The sequence below is a fragment of the Corvus hawaiiensis genome, chromosome 1 (assembly GCF_020740725.1).
Source record: "Corvus hawaiiensis isolate bCorHaw1 chromosome 1, bCorHaw1.pri.cur, whole genome shotgun sequence".
Lineage (NCBI taxonomy): Eukaryota > Metazoa > Chordata > Aves > Passeriformes > Corvidae > Corvus > Corvus hawaiiensis.
In genome coordinates, this window is record NC_063213.1 from 49,020,500 (window position 1) to 49,036,912 (window position 16,413).

Consider the following 16,413-nt stretch of genomic DNA (forward strand, 5'->3'; position numbering starts at 1 on the left):
TCAGTAAGGCCCCTCTCAGGCTAAACAGGACCAGCTCCCCCAGGCTTTCCTCATAAGTGAGGCGCTCCAGTTCCCTCATCATCCTCATAGCCTTATGCTGGACCTGCTCCAGAAGCTCCATGTCTCTTATACTGAGAAGCCCAGAACTGGACGCAGAGTCTCACCATTACTAAAACTAGATGAGTTTAGATCTAGAAAACTCAGCTGCTAAGCAGAGAAGAGGGGGTATTTGAAGAGTTGCTTGTCCAGGGAAACATTCAGGCTTGGGAAAGCTATCTGAAGGTCCTGCCACATTTGGGAAGTTGCATCACTGTGCTTGGAGAATTTCAACTAAGAGTAAAGATATGCTGCTGAATTTCAGCTGAGAAATGTTATTAAATAAAGGTTTTTGTGTTCCACTTCTAAATGATATGACAACTGAAGCTAGCTAAATTCATAATTGTTTATTGAGAAGCTAAGCAAAATGGTTTGCTCGTTTGGTTCCCCTATTCCCCACAATTTGTGTGACATTTTTGTGTTTTTTTCAGAAATAAGACTGTTTCTTGTTTTGGGTTAGTTCAGGGGGTGGTGGTTGGTTTTCTTGATGTGGTTTTTTTCTCCCCTGTCTGAAGAAATCAGGTAAACAAATTAGGTTTTCTGCACAAGCCTAAAAATAAGAGTCCTTCAGCTCCCCCACTGGCACATATTATAATCTATATAATTTGCTTTCAGCAGTGCCTCTGGTGTTTATGATATATAAACTTCTAGTTGTTTTTCCATCTACTTAAATGCCAGTATCCCAAAGAAGAGTCCCAGATATTTAAACTCAACTGACGTTCTTCTCAAGAAGGAAGTTCAAGACTTGGCCTAATTTAAGATTCCCTGTTCTGCCTTGCACTCAGTATTCAGATTATGTTTATGTTACACACATTGGTTATGATGCTCTGGAAGAACCTCAGAAGAGGCATTATTGGGTATTATTGTCTCCTGCCCACTGGAATCCTGTATGTTCAGGTAGAGTCAAACTCCTGCATGCCAGACCTATGACTTTGTTAGTACTTTCTTATGTCATCAGCATTACCTAGGAGTTATATTACTTACTTATATTTTATATTACTTGTATGTATATATATGTAATTCCTATCAGCCTGGAGAAAAGGAAGCTTAGGGAAACCTTTTCTTTCTCTACAACTACCTGAAAGGAGGTTATGGCAAGGTGTGTATCTGCCTCTTCTCCCAAATAACAAGTGACAGGATGAGGAAGTGGCCTTCAGTTGTGCTAGAGGAGCTTTAGTTTGGATATTATGAAAAAATGTCTTCACCAGTGTTGTCAAGCACCAGAATAGGTTGCCCAAGGAACTTGTTTTGTCACCATCCCTGAAAGCATTTAAGAGGTGTGCATCTGTGGCACTTAGCAACATGGTTTAGTGGTGGACTTGACAGTGCTGGGTTAATAGTCTGACTCAATGACCTCAGAGGTCTTTTCAAATCTAAATGGTTCTATGATTCTACAGCTCAGTGTTAGGACTGTATTATGCACATACACATCTGTTCTCTGTTTCAAAAAATTAAGAAGGGCTTTGGCTTCTGCTGTCACGAAGAATATGAATTTACAGAATTTTGGAAGAGGCAGAACAGCAAGCTGAAATTACTTCACTGTTCCAGCCTCAGGCTTCACAATTTTATGCAGTATTTCCTTCACCAAAACATACAGGTTTTCTTCTCAGTCATCTCAACGAGAATGAGAACATCTCCTTACCACACCTCAGTTTTTTGTTTAAACTGGTCACAAACTGCTATTTTTAGAAGAAACTGTCTTTACAGATAAAATTTTAGACAGAGGGACATCCCACCTGGGACTCCTGGTGTGGGATTGAGAGCACATAGATAGCAAAGTACAAAAATGGAGGTAGCATGAACCCAAAAAAATTACTAGGACTAGATTTCAGAATTACAAAATACTCACACATCATACTCAGCATCACTGGCAGCTAGGGAGTGTTTAATACCTCCAAAACACAGACACCTTCACTTTTCAAAGCTTTGTTTTCAGTTATTCACATACAGTAACAATGAAGTGTCGATCACAATTCAGATCCTTTGCTCTACACACCACAGGCCTGGCAAGAAAGACCCTCAGAGTTCCCCTGCCCAGAAAAGTCGGTCCAAAAAGGGTGTGAGAGAAGAGCAGGGCAAAGAACCAATCATGCAGAGAAAATAATCACAGGGTGTTGAGCAGGAATTTATTTCCTTCTCTCGCCCTCCTCTCCCCAATTCTTCCTTTGGAAGGGATGCTCTGCTCTGTAAGATAATTAGCATCTTCAGGGGGGAAAAAACCCCACCCAACCTATAAACAAAGAGATTAAATAGAAAATGAACAAAAGAAGGAATAAGAAATGATCTCCTGGAAAAATGTTCCCCATCAAACCTACTGAGAAACATGGGCTTACAGTCTAGTTACAGCTAAGCACTCTGTGCCTAAGTAAAAAATAAATTAGTATATTCTGATATTTTTGCAGAAGCAACAATTGTGGACTAAAATACACGTGTAAAACAGAGACGACTCCTATTAATAGAAGGGAGAGCAGCGACACAAAAAATTGTAGTTTACAATCATGCCCTTGTAATTTTGGGGTGAACACATTAAGACAGAAATATCATAATGCAATTTGGAGAAGAAATACTATTTATTCCTTTATCCAAAAATATTTTCTATCTTTGGAAAATACTAGATGAATCTGAAAACTATTCTATTCCAAACAGCCAATATACACCATTGCCTCCATGTGTTTGGTTCATCCGTCCAAATGTTGTCACTGACAGGAAGAGAAACATTAAACACAGTCAAGTATCATTAATTAACACCAGCCATAATGGACTAGAAAATATGTCTACTTTAAAAAACTGTTATCCATAAGCTCATTATTAAAACAAGCAAATGAAACACCCTCCCGGAAAAAACCTGTAATACAACCTGAAAATGAGAACTTGTTTCCCCAAGAAAACCATTAACCCTGAAAAGAATTCAATGCATGGTGTGCAAAACCAGGAGACACCCAGCTTTACTGGAACATTTCCTCAAAATGACAGTCAAATACGAAGAAGGTGTACTGTATTTTACAGGTATTGTACAGGCTCCTTACCACTTTTTTATTTCTCCAACAAACCAGAAGAACACCAGGAAGACACCTCTCTGCCCTCAGAAACCACTTGTGGGAAGTCAGGGCTGGTATTTGACCCATTACCTTAATTACATCTGCTCACCTTCATATCTCATGCTGGGTTGTAATTCACAGGGCGGAGGTGTAAAAGACTGTATTGCACTTTGGTTTTTGTTGCTTTGTCACTTTTGCTTATGCAACCTGAGCTTCAGCCAGAAAAGACTTGACAATCACTCTAAGATAAGAAAGTCCTGGTTTCTCATTTATTTGTTGGCAGACTAAAAATGGAATTGCTGTTGTAGGGTTTGGGGACCATTAGTTATAATCCACTCCCACATATCCACAGCAGTACAGCGACATATGTACTGTACTGAAGCTCAACAGTAATACTATTAATAATCACTGGGAGTAGCCGTGGTCATGGCACAGTACTTGAAGTTAGGAGATTGAATTTTGGTGGGTGTAAATGGAGTGGCTTAATAAAGGAAGCAGACAACTAAGTTGTTGTAATAGTTGTAATTCTCCAAACTGAAACAATATTACAGGTATTCTGCTATAACACTGGCAGCTGCAGAGCTATTGGAGATTTGGTGCAGTGAAGGGAGAAGTGACACTGACCGTGCCTTACTTATGCCTCCCCTGATAGGGGAGAATTTTAGAGTCTTTGCCAGGAGTCCAAGAGACGAACGGGACTATCAGCCTTCTGTGCTTTCAGATAGCTGTTTATTAAGTCTTATCAGAGAAATAGAGCCACTTAACGTGACCCAGACATAGCACAGAGCAGAGAGTGCAGGAGAATGCCAAATTATCAAGATTACATAGCCTTTTTAAAGGTAAATTAACCAATGGTCACTAAAAGCGTACATTATTTTTACTTTCCCACCAATGTATAAGAAATCATCTAGTCACATAGACAGGAACTGCAGAATTCTTTATCCAATCATCCCAAACTACTTCTACTGCAGAATATGGAGTAGTAGAAGAAGAAGAAGAAGGTCTGGAGAACAACAACAATCCTCCATTTTGAAGTTTTTTGCTTTTATCTATTTACTATATTAACAAACCCAAATCCTCTAAATTTTTCACCCTGTGACAATCTTACATAATATTCTATCACCTAGTTCACACCATTGTAGATTCTAATTCTTCCCAGAGGGTAGGCAATTTTCTCCAAGGATGAAGTTCAAAACCAGTGTTGTCCAGGGGGGTAGAACCCTTCAAAACAGGTAGAGAAATATTCTCTGCACTATGAGTTCCTACAGAGAAGGTCTGGGTAGAGGTGAATGCTGGAAGAATTAAAAATCAGATAAAGAAATATGTCCCACCACTTCAACTTTCTGACAAAGACTGAGCTATATTGTCCGAAAGTCCTAATGCTGTAACCAAACAAAACCATTGTTTATGGTTTCCCAGAAACTAGAGAGTGGGAACACATCTGATCTCTTTAACTAAACAGTAACATCAAAGATAGCTATTTATTTACAACAGTTTTTAAACAGAAAAACTTGCAGGAATTCACTAACGCTGAAATAGTTTTACAAATTCTCTATAGTACACATTTTCTCTAAGAATAAAAACAAGGCAATGCATTTCATTCTCACCTGTGAAGTTTGCAGGTCTGCTTTAGGAGACACTTAAGTGATAATTGTGAAGAATTTGGTAGAATTACTATAATTCTTCTTGCCTTAGGAAAAAAATGTCAAGCCAATGTGGTTCATTGTTTTTTATAAAATAGAGATTTTTTCTTCTTTTTTCCTTCTAAGTTGTAGAGTAAGATAAGTAGTAAGTTCATATCAAGCAAAGAAGGCAGTCATTCTGCTGAAAACTTTGTATGCCTTGAACAAGAAAATTTGGTACATAATGAAAATGGTGACTTAAGATGGTAAAGATCCATATAGTTCAGGGGACTGGATGTTGTTATACACATATTTCAGAAAGACAGGGAGGGAAGAAAGGGAAAGGGAGGAGGAACTGCCTTTTGTAAGCAAGTTATTAGTTCTAGGACCTTCTGTATCAGGAGAAAGACAGAACAAAGAGTTTTCAGCTATCAGTTCAGGAGTATTAAGTGGGCAACAGAGATGAGAGGTAAAAAATGCCCCTTAAATTCTTGGAAAGTGCCAGGAACTTCTTTCAAGAGTCAAAAGAAGTAACTGGAGATGAGCTTTTCTACATTTCATCCTGAGAAATGGAATGAGATCAAGGAAGGAGATTTGCATAAAAGTGATGGTGATATTCTATAGTTCATGATTCTTTAGAGAAAAAGAGAGGAAGGATAACAGAATAAAGAAAAATTTGAATATAGGATTATTTTTTCTCAATAGGATTATTGTTACTCATGGAAATGCAGTCTAAGGGCAAAAAGGATAAAAAGTTGGTAATTAATAGAAACTTATTATGAACTTGAAACATAAATAAGAGAACAGTTCATGCAGAAGCACAAGATTCTTGTGGAGGAATAATCTGTCAGTAAGTAGAAGCTGGGAAGGACTTTACATGCAGCTTTTCTGCAAAATAGCATCTGGGAGATGTACTGGAAGGAAAACTGAACAGAAAGCAACACTGTCAAACTGGAATAAAAAAACACCAAAATTCACAAAAGCACACAAGAGTCACATGTGAAATATATGGAATAGTGTTTTCTCTCTGTAGCATTGTCAAGTCCTCAGCTGGAATGCTGTGTCTAATTTTGGTTGTTTCAAGAGAGATGTGCGTGATAGGAATTAAGGAAGAAAGTGAAACTGAAGGCATATAAAAGATACGACCCTTGAGGAAAGACAGATGGAATCGGGTTTGATATAGTGGAAATATGCAATTGATTCTAGAAAAATCTGAGAGACTGTTGCAAAACCAGTAGAATCCAGTGTCTTCCATATCTACTGTGGAGCTAAATTACAATAAGAAAGAAAAAAATCACAATGCTTTTAGCTGGGCCAGATAACTGATGAAACTCTTGATGTCTAGACTTTCAATTTATTTCTTTTTGGTATTTTTTTCTTTTAAAGTCAAGCAATTTTGTCTACAAGGAAAAAAACGGTATAGATGATTTTGCCTTGAAGTATGGGGAAAGATGAAATTGTCTTCTGAGATTTCATCAGCTCTATTTTCTCTGTTGTGCTGATAAATATAATGAAGGGTAAAACAAAATGAAAGTGGTTTAATCACAAACAACTTGTATTATGATAAAAGACATGAGTTTAGTAATAAACTGAGTCTGTGGAACAGTTGGCAACAGTTTTGGTGAAGGTTTCCGCTGGCGAAAGATGGGAAAGTGGACAAATGGCAGTGACTTCACAACCTTGTCTGTACCCTGGGGTGGGTCATTGACATGGCATTTTTATTAATTTTCAGGATTCTTTTTGGAGTGCATCAGTTATTTCACTTTCAGATGAAAGTGAGGTTTGGTTTTGGGAATAGTTTATTTCTGAGTTTACTTCCAAGAGCTTGTTTCTATAGAACACTTTTGATTCTTTCCATCTTTTGCAGTCCTGGAACAGTGTCCTTGTGGCTTCATTTCTGCACTGACACGATATATCTGGGAGCATGCAATGCATGTCCTTAACTTTGGCTTACACAAATATTTCTCTGTGTTTTTTCTTTCCATGTAACTTCACTGTGACACAGCTCAGCACTCACTCAGCCTGACTGGAGAGTTGAAGGAAGCAAACAGTATGTCTTAGGGTTTTGGCTGTGCCACCGTGGGATGCCAAGGAAACTCAGGTTAGGCAGTACTCCATGGAAATGCGGCTGTGCAGAAGGGCTATTTCTGAGCAAAATGGATAAAAGCTGTTAAAACCATCAAGTCCACGGACCTCTTCTGCAGACAATGGATATATTTTTAGCAGTGTAGACATAACTCCTGATACAATTTTTTCACTGATACAATGTCATAGTGTTTCATGAATATAACCCTGGGATGAACAAAACTGTGTGAAATAAAACCTTTCTGTTTCTGAAAGGTCTTATTCAAGCACTCCATTCCATCTCACATCAAAAAGTTCAGTGATAGTGAATTCATAATTCACAGTTCACAATAAAAAATGTGGAGAAAATATCAGATGTCTTTACTACAAGGATAGCACCAGCCAAGCTCCTGTCTTTGAACTGAACAAGATTTTGAATGTGCTACATAGTGCTGGACAGGATGTTAGCAGCACAGAGAATTTCAGTTCACTTTTTAGTCTCAGAGTCTCAAAGGGAATTACCAAGTGGCAATTATTTTCTTTTAAATATTTGTATTTCTCAACACAATGCCAAATCTTGAGGGCAAGGACCTCTCTCTTTCACTTTACTGTCTGACCCTCCAATAATATAGCATTTTGTACATATATATAATTTAAATAACATGACTGAATCAAATGGGTGTTCATACACGTAGCATGTGTTTACTACTGGAGGATGTTCTGATTAAATGTTTATATGCTCCAAAGGGTCAGTGAATGTCGTAATTTTCATTTAAAGGAATCAGTGTAAACATCTCTTCTCTCTGAGCATGCATTTCATGACTCATGAGTACATCACTGAATCTTTCCCTTGTCCGGACAGGCCATGATAAAAACTAAGTTTTTTAAAAGGTTTTAAAGATGTGTGCAGACCGTGACATTCCACTCATAGTATTTAATATAGGAAAAAGAAAGTTAAAATGCAGAGGCAGAAAAAAGTAGTGAAGACACATGTAAAGCATTTAACCCTACCTGAAATAAATCTTAAGACAAATAAAACTGTGGGTTTCATATTTAAATAATGTATATTATATTATAACTGAATGATGGAGAGAGTGGCTGTCTCCGGATCGAGCTGGTGTTGATGTTCAGGACCATAGTTTTTCCTAAATCATAGTTTTTCCTATCTGCTCCCCCACCCAGCTCCCCACCATGGCTGTCCCCTCTTCTGAGGGGCACAGCACCTGCCTGTGCAGCTGGTATCACCACTTCCCTAATTTCAAACCCACATTTTCCCTTTGTTTAAAAGTTCTCATTTCTTTTGGAAGGCCTTAGGTTTTGAAAATCTTAGGTATCCCCTAGCATCACATCTCATAGTCACCTCCAAGGTATATGGTCCCTGAGGACATGAGTCCTAGGAAAAGGCATCCTAGGATTAATAAGAAATTGTCTCAGAACAGAGGAGACGGGGAAAATTTCTGAAGGCAGCTGCCTTGTACTACTTGCATGCAAATGACAATTGATCACCAAAATAAATCACCCTGGTTATAGAGTCAGCTTAGATCTCTCAGATTAGAGAAGTTGTGGCTTCTGCTCATAAAGTTGTGTTCTGTGGTCACAATATTGTTTTGCCTTGGGGCAGTTAGGATTTTTCCATGACAGACTGTTCACATTTACTAGGCTGTGTTCTCTTCTGATGAAAAATATTTTGGCATTTCAGACAAAAGCAGTAGGATTTCTGCCAGCTGGTGGTTCCTGCCTTTCAGACTGCAGTGTCTGGTGGCTAGTCTTGATGCTGGCTACTACGGCACTGAGTTCTGGTTCAGAGGTAACAAGACTGACAGGGCTGAGGGGAGGAACAAAGTGTCACACCCATTTTTTTGCACAGGTAGATGAATTGTGGTGAGAGGAAGAGTGAAAACTCCATGTCCCAAAGCTGACTTAGTCAAACTCCAGTGCTTAAAAGGAAGATGCTGGCATCTTCTAAATTTCCTTCCGTTTTGAGTAGGTAGTCTCTCAGGTATCACTACAATCTCCCATTCCTACTTCTTCTCCCTTCCACTTTGAGAAGTCACAGTATTCACTGACCTGCATACTCTGCAGACTGGGATCTAAAACTACATCTTTTTCCCATAAGTTCCTGACCCAGTCCTTCAGCTGACAGGTGAATGGAGTTTAGGAGCATGTTTTGTCCAGTGTAATCTTTAACAATTCACACTCCCAAGAGTGAAGGAAGCCCTTCACATGGACTGAGGAGTCCTCAGGCAACTAAAGAGGCTAGTGAAATACAGATCCTGGGTTTTGTTGTGATGTAAACCCTAGATCAGGACTCTCTGTACTGTTTTCATGCAGGGCTGAACTTCTAGCTCTAGCTATGTTTGCAATATTAAACTAGTTATGTAAGTGTACATTTTTGTACGCATCACTGCACAGCCATGCCTGGGCTCTCACCAAACTTTCCTTCTGTTGTACCACTTTCTAAACAGATTACAAGAGCTCTAAAGAGCTTCTGGTTGGACCGAAATTAACATGGCTGACAAAAAGGTCTGATGAAAGATACTTCCTTTTAAGTAGAATTTGATGCTTCCAAGGTATGCACAAGAACATGCGTGAGTAGCTCTTAAAGATTTGGGAAATGGTTTACCTTTTCAAATTAACAACAGCATGCCAAAAAAGATTAGGTTATCAGAGACTAGTTTTTGAAATATTTTGATAAAGAGAAAGGATAGGAACACTGAAAAACAATGGTAACTGTTTTTTAATTCCTCATTATTCTTTTCAAAAGGCTGTCAGATTATCTCTGCTATACTACCAGAAGCTATTTGAAGATCTTGAATGGTCTCACAATTGCCTAATGAATGATTTAGTACAGGAATAAACTCAGGTAGTGCATCACTTAATTAACTGGCTCATAAAATAACTGCATTCAGAGAAGTAATACTTCATTTTAAGGGATCTTTAGTTGCATTGCAGAATGATAGTAAAATAGATATTCTAAAAAGTAACTATTTGGGATCAGTATCACTAAAAGTAAACTCAAAGAACAAGAAGAAATTTGATTTTAATATGGTTGCTACTCAAATACTGCTTTGATTTATTAAGGGATACAAATTTGTTTAGGTAAACAAAACAAAACAAAAAAGACTTTTCCCTCCTGTTCCTCCTTATAACAATCTGTGTCGTTCACCATGACCCAGTTGTACTATCCTGATGGACTGATACTTATGGAAATAATTAGAAGAGCCCAGCTGTACTACCCATGACCAAATTTCCTTGAAGTCCATATGCACTGCGTGTTTCCCTTTATAAAGTCATTCAGAAAAGCTTTTAATGAATTGCAAGTAAATTCTTACCATATGTCCAAGAGAGCAATCAGGGGGAGCTTTCAGCTAGAATCACTGTAAAAGCATTGGATTTTTTTTTGCTGTTTATATTGGATGCTATCCTATAACCAATAAGAAGACACAATCTGAACATTTATCACTTTTACACGTCCAAGGCATTTATACTGTAATGCCATGGAATACAGCATTCAGCAGTGTTGCCCTAGCTATAAACCTGATAAAAATGAATAAGCTCAAAACCCAGCTATTTCTCCTGAGAACTTAGAGATTTATGTATTTTTTAATCAAGAAAACTATTATTGTGTCTTTTCCAGCCAAAGACCCCAGAATAACCTATCATAGCCTTAACCAGAATCCAACAGGGAATAATCCCTCCCTTTCCAAAAGCACATAAAAGTTCAGCCATGGAACAAGACAAAGCCAAAATTTACTGAAGTGCTAAAAACAATCAAAAGTGAGGGCAAGAAGCTCTTATCCACCAGCAGCTCAGCATTCTGTGAAATGCACAACATTTAAATTGCTACTCTGCTGGATGTGGATCATGACTGTGGTTCTGAGTCCCCCAGAGGAAAAGGGTGCCCCAGTGCCAGGATGCAAGTCCGACTGCTGCAGGAGAGGGGAGATGTAGCCATGCTGGTGGGATGTCCAATACGTGGTAGGGCGCTTTGAGGCCTGGTTTTGGTCCAGTTAATGTTATCCAATTATGTACACAGCATGAAGAGGTTTTACAGGCAAGATTAGACACCCGTTGATAGGCAAATTCTCCTTGCTAGTGAGGGACAATTAGAATCCTCTACATAAAATTGGCTCTTCCCTACTCTGGGAATGGAATTCAGCTGACAGACTCAAATACATGTATGTGACCACATGTTTATGCCTGCCCATGAACCGTATGTCCAAATTCCCATTGTAGTCAACAGAGGCTAGTCAATAACGCAGACATCTACTTTAAGGTGATCTGACCAGTTCCCTGCACTCTGGATATCTCACTTGATGGACTACATCTTCATTGATGGGAGTAGGACATCTCTACAAGACATCTGAAATGATGTCTCTGAAGATGGGAACAGGGTCCCCACATTGAATGTAAGTGAACATCACTGTGTTTTTGCAAATGTTAACATAATTTTCCCCAGGGGAAAGCCTGGGAAGATGACGGTTCATGATGGTCAAAACTTTCAGTAAGCATGTTTTTTTGTTTAAATAAACCAAGTCCATAAGCCATTCAGCTCTACCATCCCCCTGAAATGTTACACTGGAGGAATCACAGTACTCTTAGCTGTTGTTCTCTTGGAGAGCAAAAAGCGAAGTTGATCTTAGGATAACTGTCTCTTGCTGTCTTAGATTCAGTACATAAGGCTCACTCTTTCAGAAACAAGAACATCTGACTTGCTTAAACCTTGCATTATGAAAAGCTGTGCTTATGGATGTTTCCTTCTGATGATTTTCATCTTACGTGCCAACAGGTGTTTTGAAAATAATATGAGTTTAAAGTAACCAACAACATTGAAAAAGACTTGTGACATCAGTAAATATTGTGGACTTCCATTCACTGATTTGAGTATTTAAATGCAGGAAAATAATGTGGCTTGTTGTGAGAATGGTCATAGACATGAAAAGAGATTAGCCAAATCCACAGTTTTTAAAAAAAATATGTCAAATTCTCCTGCTTTGAAGGCCTCTTTTATAAAAAGCCAGAAATGTTACTGTTTTGGATAAAATTTGCTGTTACTGATGTCTTCCATAAGATATCCTCATTAAAAAGAAAGACTGCAGTATTACAGTCAAGACTTATCCTACCCATTAAGGTAGATTTAACATGAGAAATCAAATAATGAAATTTATCTACACCAGTATAGCATAATATCACCACTGTAACTGCCAAAGAAGAGTTACTGGTTGAGTAGAGTCAGGGAGAGTGGTATATCTTGCTTTTCTTTGCTTTATTTCTAGGTATTACAGGGACAGTATAAAGCATGATGTAACTTTTAAATTCCATGCAGGTGAATGGTAGGAGTGAGAATCCATGAAGTGTTTCTAAAATGATGCTGTCATGTCAAACGCAGTATTTCTATGGCATTGAATAGTGTTCAGGTTATTTCCTGATGGTTGTCACTCTTTGAAGAAGGAGTCTCTTCCTATGGATTTTGGTCAGAAGAGCAGCTTGCACTAAATTCAGAATTCAGGGAAGTTTTCAAAACATATTTAAAATTATTTTGTGGGCAAATTAATTTTTTATATGCTACAAAAAGGCAATTAAAAAAAATATTCTCCAAGTGGCTATGTTATGTTTATGCTCTTCAAATTACCCCATCCCAAAAGCTTTCCTAAAAATATTGCAAAACAAAGGTTCAAAGTAGCTTCCTTAAGATAGTATTTTAAACTTTGGGTACCGAGGATACATGAACATGGAAATTAAGAAGTGTTATTTTATTACCAACCATCTGCTTTTATGTGCATATTCTGAATTAAATTAAATTTCTTTCACCATGAAGCCAGAAGGTTCACAAGAGAGGCAAATCAGACATTGGAGTGGTTGATTGAGCCTTGTTTCAAGGAAGCTTATGCGGGGAGTTAAACTGGAACTCCACACAAAACTTTCCTTATGTTATATCCCTTATTCCTGTAATGATATAACTCCCCTGGGCTTCTAACAATAAGAACTTTGCTCTAAATATTTAAGAAAATAATTTTAGACATGAGATAGTCCAGAAAGTTGTGATTTGTTTACTTTTTTAGCTATTCAACCTCTAATTTGTGTGATCTTGGGCAGATAATTTTCTCCTGTTTACGAAAGTAAAAGAGAGAGATTTTACTGATTTTTTAAAATATTTATATATTCATGAAGTGGAATTTGTGAAAGACAACTTTCCTGATCCACAGAAGTGCTGTGAGAACACAGAGAAAGAGTGAAACGCCAAGATTCTACAGACAGAAAAGTCAGATATGTACATGGTACTAAATGTAGTAGTCAGCAAATGAAAAACAAAATCCAGTAAAATTTTATTTTCTTCTGAGAGGATGAACTGTGTGGGTTAGAGCTCAGAAATACAAGTTTTTAATTGGGAATGGCAATTTCCCCCAAGAGAGGAGCTAGAATTTCTCTGGTGTTAGAGGGCATGTTAAAGCCAATTTTGCAGAGGAGCTTAATATGAGTCACACCTGTTCAGATTTGGCTTAATGTTATGGTGTATGAAAGAAACTTTTGACCTTTCTTAAGGAAGCACAGAACTGTACCAGGCTGGTCAGGAAATCTTGGCAAATCTGGAAGGCTACAGCAGGACATACCTTCTGTTTAATGTTCAGATATTTTGTAAGGCATTGTGTAGGCTGTAAACTGCAGAAGAGCTACTACCGCTTTTTTTGAGAATGCCACCTTCTATCTTTCATTTACTCTCCCACATGATTTATCTGAAAAAGAGAAAAATATCTCAGTAGCTGAAGCTGTTTCTTAGCTCAGTAACAACCCAAACAGTAAGGACACAACAGTGCGAAGATTGTGAGAGAAAGCTGAAGAAGCTGGTGAATTATCAGTATGCAGGGTCATGCACATGTACAAGCCTGCTCAGCCAGCATTTTCAGGCTGGGCTCTTGCTGAAACACGTGATAAAAAAGTGAAGGGCAATCTAATTAAAAACTAGAAATGCTGCACTGAGGCCATTCCTGTTTACCTCCCACTATAAAAGACGTGCCCTCTGTTGCATGCTACATAGTAATAAACAACCCTATGGAAAGGCACTGTGGCAAACAGAACACCTCCTGCTCTAGTTCCCAGGGCTGCTCTTTCCCCCCTCTGTCCTCGACCTCAAATAACTCCTCCTTTCCTCCACCACCGGCCTCACCAGCCCTGCTGGGCACTCCTGGCCAGGCTCAGCTGTGCTTGTCCCAAAGGTCACCAAGGACAGGTGCCCTGCTGCTGCTCTGTGGGCTGCCAGTGAGTAAAGGCAGTCGGAGTCCCAGTCCTGGCTCTGTATGAGCTTGCAGAACAGAATGAAGAGTCCCTGGGCATCAAGGGAAAATCCAGATGTTCCCCTCCCATCCATATTTAGGATTCACCTATTACCACCTCACAGCAGGAGCAATTTCATTCTTCGAGCTGTTTTTACTTAACACGCTAAAATTAGTAATATCTTGAGTTTGATAATGACTGTCATCTGAGACTAAGGATGTTTTGCAACAATATTACAGTATTGACTGGATTTCAACTAGTGAAACAGCAAAACCTTTTATCTCTCATTTTTTTTATTAAAAAAAAAATGGGAGACATATTTGAATAAATAATCAGTTAAGTTAAGCATAGTAAAGTAAATCTAGTCAAGACAGGCTGAGTGTTAGCACTGAGTTCCAGCTACAAAACCAGGCACTAAAATCTGGAACATTGTAGTAAAAACATAATTTCTAAGAGATAAGTGAAATGTTGGGAAATGGTGTCCCTCTCACCACAAGGCCTTTGAGATGTCATAGATGAGATATAATCAGTGACTAGTTCAACCAAATTTTAGTTTGAACTTTGCTACTAAATCTGGTCTCCATTTAATGTAACGGCTATCAGAATCAAATTGCACTTAAAACTTTTGGTAACAAATGACTAGCAAATAGACCAGAGGCCTATGCAGTGGGAAGCAGATACCTGAATATAACCACAATCAGAGAGAGATAAAATGCCTTCACTCACCAAAGGGTCCATAAATAGATAGGAAGCACTACTGATTTGTTGGATGGGTCAGAAAATGCTGAAATAAAAACACCAGTTCCTGTTACTTCTTATCACTTAGGATTTGCAATTATTCAAGAGCTGTAGTACCCTCACACCTTCAGCTGGTTACTGTTCTTCTCTCCCACACAGACAGATTTTGTATGCAGGGAGCAGGAAATTCCCTTGAGCCAGAGGGGAAACTTCAAGTCAAGTTTCTTAACTACCTTTACAAAATGCATCATCACTGCTTATCAGAGGGTGGTTTATGTTTAATATTTTCAAAGAGATAAAAGGTTATGAACCAGGAACCTGGCCCTGATGTTCATGCAAGGTGACAGAAACAGGGAGTGAGGTTCATTTCGGCTTACCTTTAAGTACAGAAAAGCCGCCTCTCGCCATGCACATGATCGTGATGAGTAGGACACATCTCTTTGTCCTGTTAGCTGGTTAATTCAAACAAACCTCACTGGCAGAGGGCAATCTGCTCAGCTGCTTTGCTGTGCAGAAGGTAAGAGTTGCCCTGGTGCAAAAGATCAATATTTAGAAACCAGTCATTGCTGGATACAGCTCAGTAGATCTTTTATTATACCAGGTTAATGTATGCTAGCAGGCAGAGCACCAAAAGAAAAATCTCCACATTGTGTTGGATTTTTCTGTACAGTAATTCAGCCCAGGGAAAGTCCAGTTTCTGCGTTGTGAGCAGAAGGGAGTCTGTAACATCACAGCAGGGTCATGTAAGGATGCAAGAGGTGACAGAAGGATATGAGAAATTTACAGGTGTGTGTTTTTCTATTGTCTCAGTTTTTTCTTTCCAAGAAGAATTTTTAGACACTTTTCTAAATATGTGCCCATCAGGCCCCAAAGTTTTAGCTGTCACAGACACAGTCTTGTCCACCAACAGGCAAACGGGCATGCTTTGGGAGGTGGGGAGATCAACATTTCGGTTAGAACTTTTGGAAATTGGTATAACTTGTTAAAAATAAAACAAAAACTCTAAAGCTACCAGTGAAAAAGGATGGGCTTTTTTCTTACCAAAATAATGTTTTTTTTCAGGAAGGTCATACATGATATTGTAAAGTTGCCATCCATTTCATGTGAAAAAAATTAATTTTCCATACAATATGGAATATTTCCAGCTTTAGTAATAGTGTGTGAGTGGTTTTTTGGGAAGAAATGACATGACTGTTTAGGAAATCAGTCTGAAGTACATAGTAAAATGAATTTTCTATAATTTCCTCCAGCACCTGGGAAAACCACTCCCAGGAAAGCAGGAATTGTTCCATGTTTCCCTGGAAAAGATCCACAAATCTCTGTCTTCCATGCTTTAAAAAAAAAAAAAATCAGTTCCCATTTGCCCTTCTGACCTATCTTCTTTGAACAAGATTCCAGTCAAATTTGATATCTGCTGTATAACAATTGAAACATTTTTCCTATCAGGGTGGCACTTCATCTGGAATTTTCCAAAACATATTTACATTTTTTAAATTCCTATCTCAAATTATCCCCATGGCTAATTTCCTTGATATTTCCAGTGTCTGGGCTGGCAAGATCTTACCTCTAGGGCAATAAGGTTT

General features: G+C 38.4%; 1 long non-coding RNA gene across 1 annotated transcript; it reads right to left on the reverse strand.

Annotated features, from left to right (window-relative positions):
* Positions 1 to 1,960: 1,960 nt before the first annotated feature.
* Positions 1,961 to 15,696, reverse strand: LOC125326039. The gene is made up of 4 exons (XR_007203659.1): positions 15,208 to 15,696; positions 14,819 to 14,876; positions 13,432 to 13,554; positions 1,961 to 2,326 (listed from the first exon to the last, which is right to left on the reverse strand). It is a non-coding gene; the product is annotated as an uncharacterized LOC125326039 (long non-coding RNA).
* Positions 15,697 to 16,413: the final 717 nt, after the last annotated feature.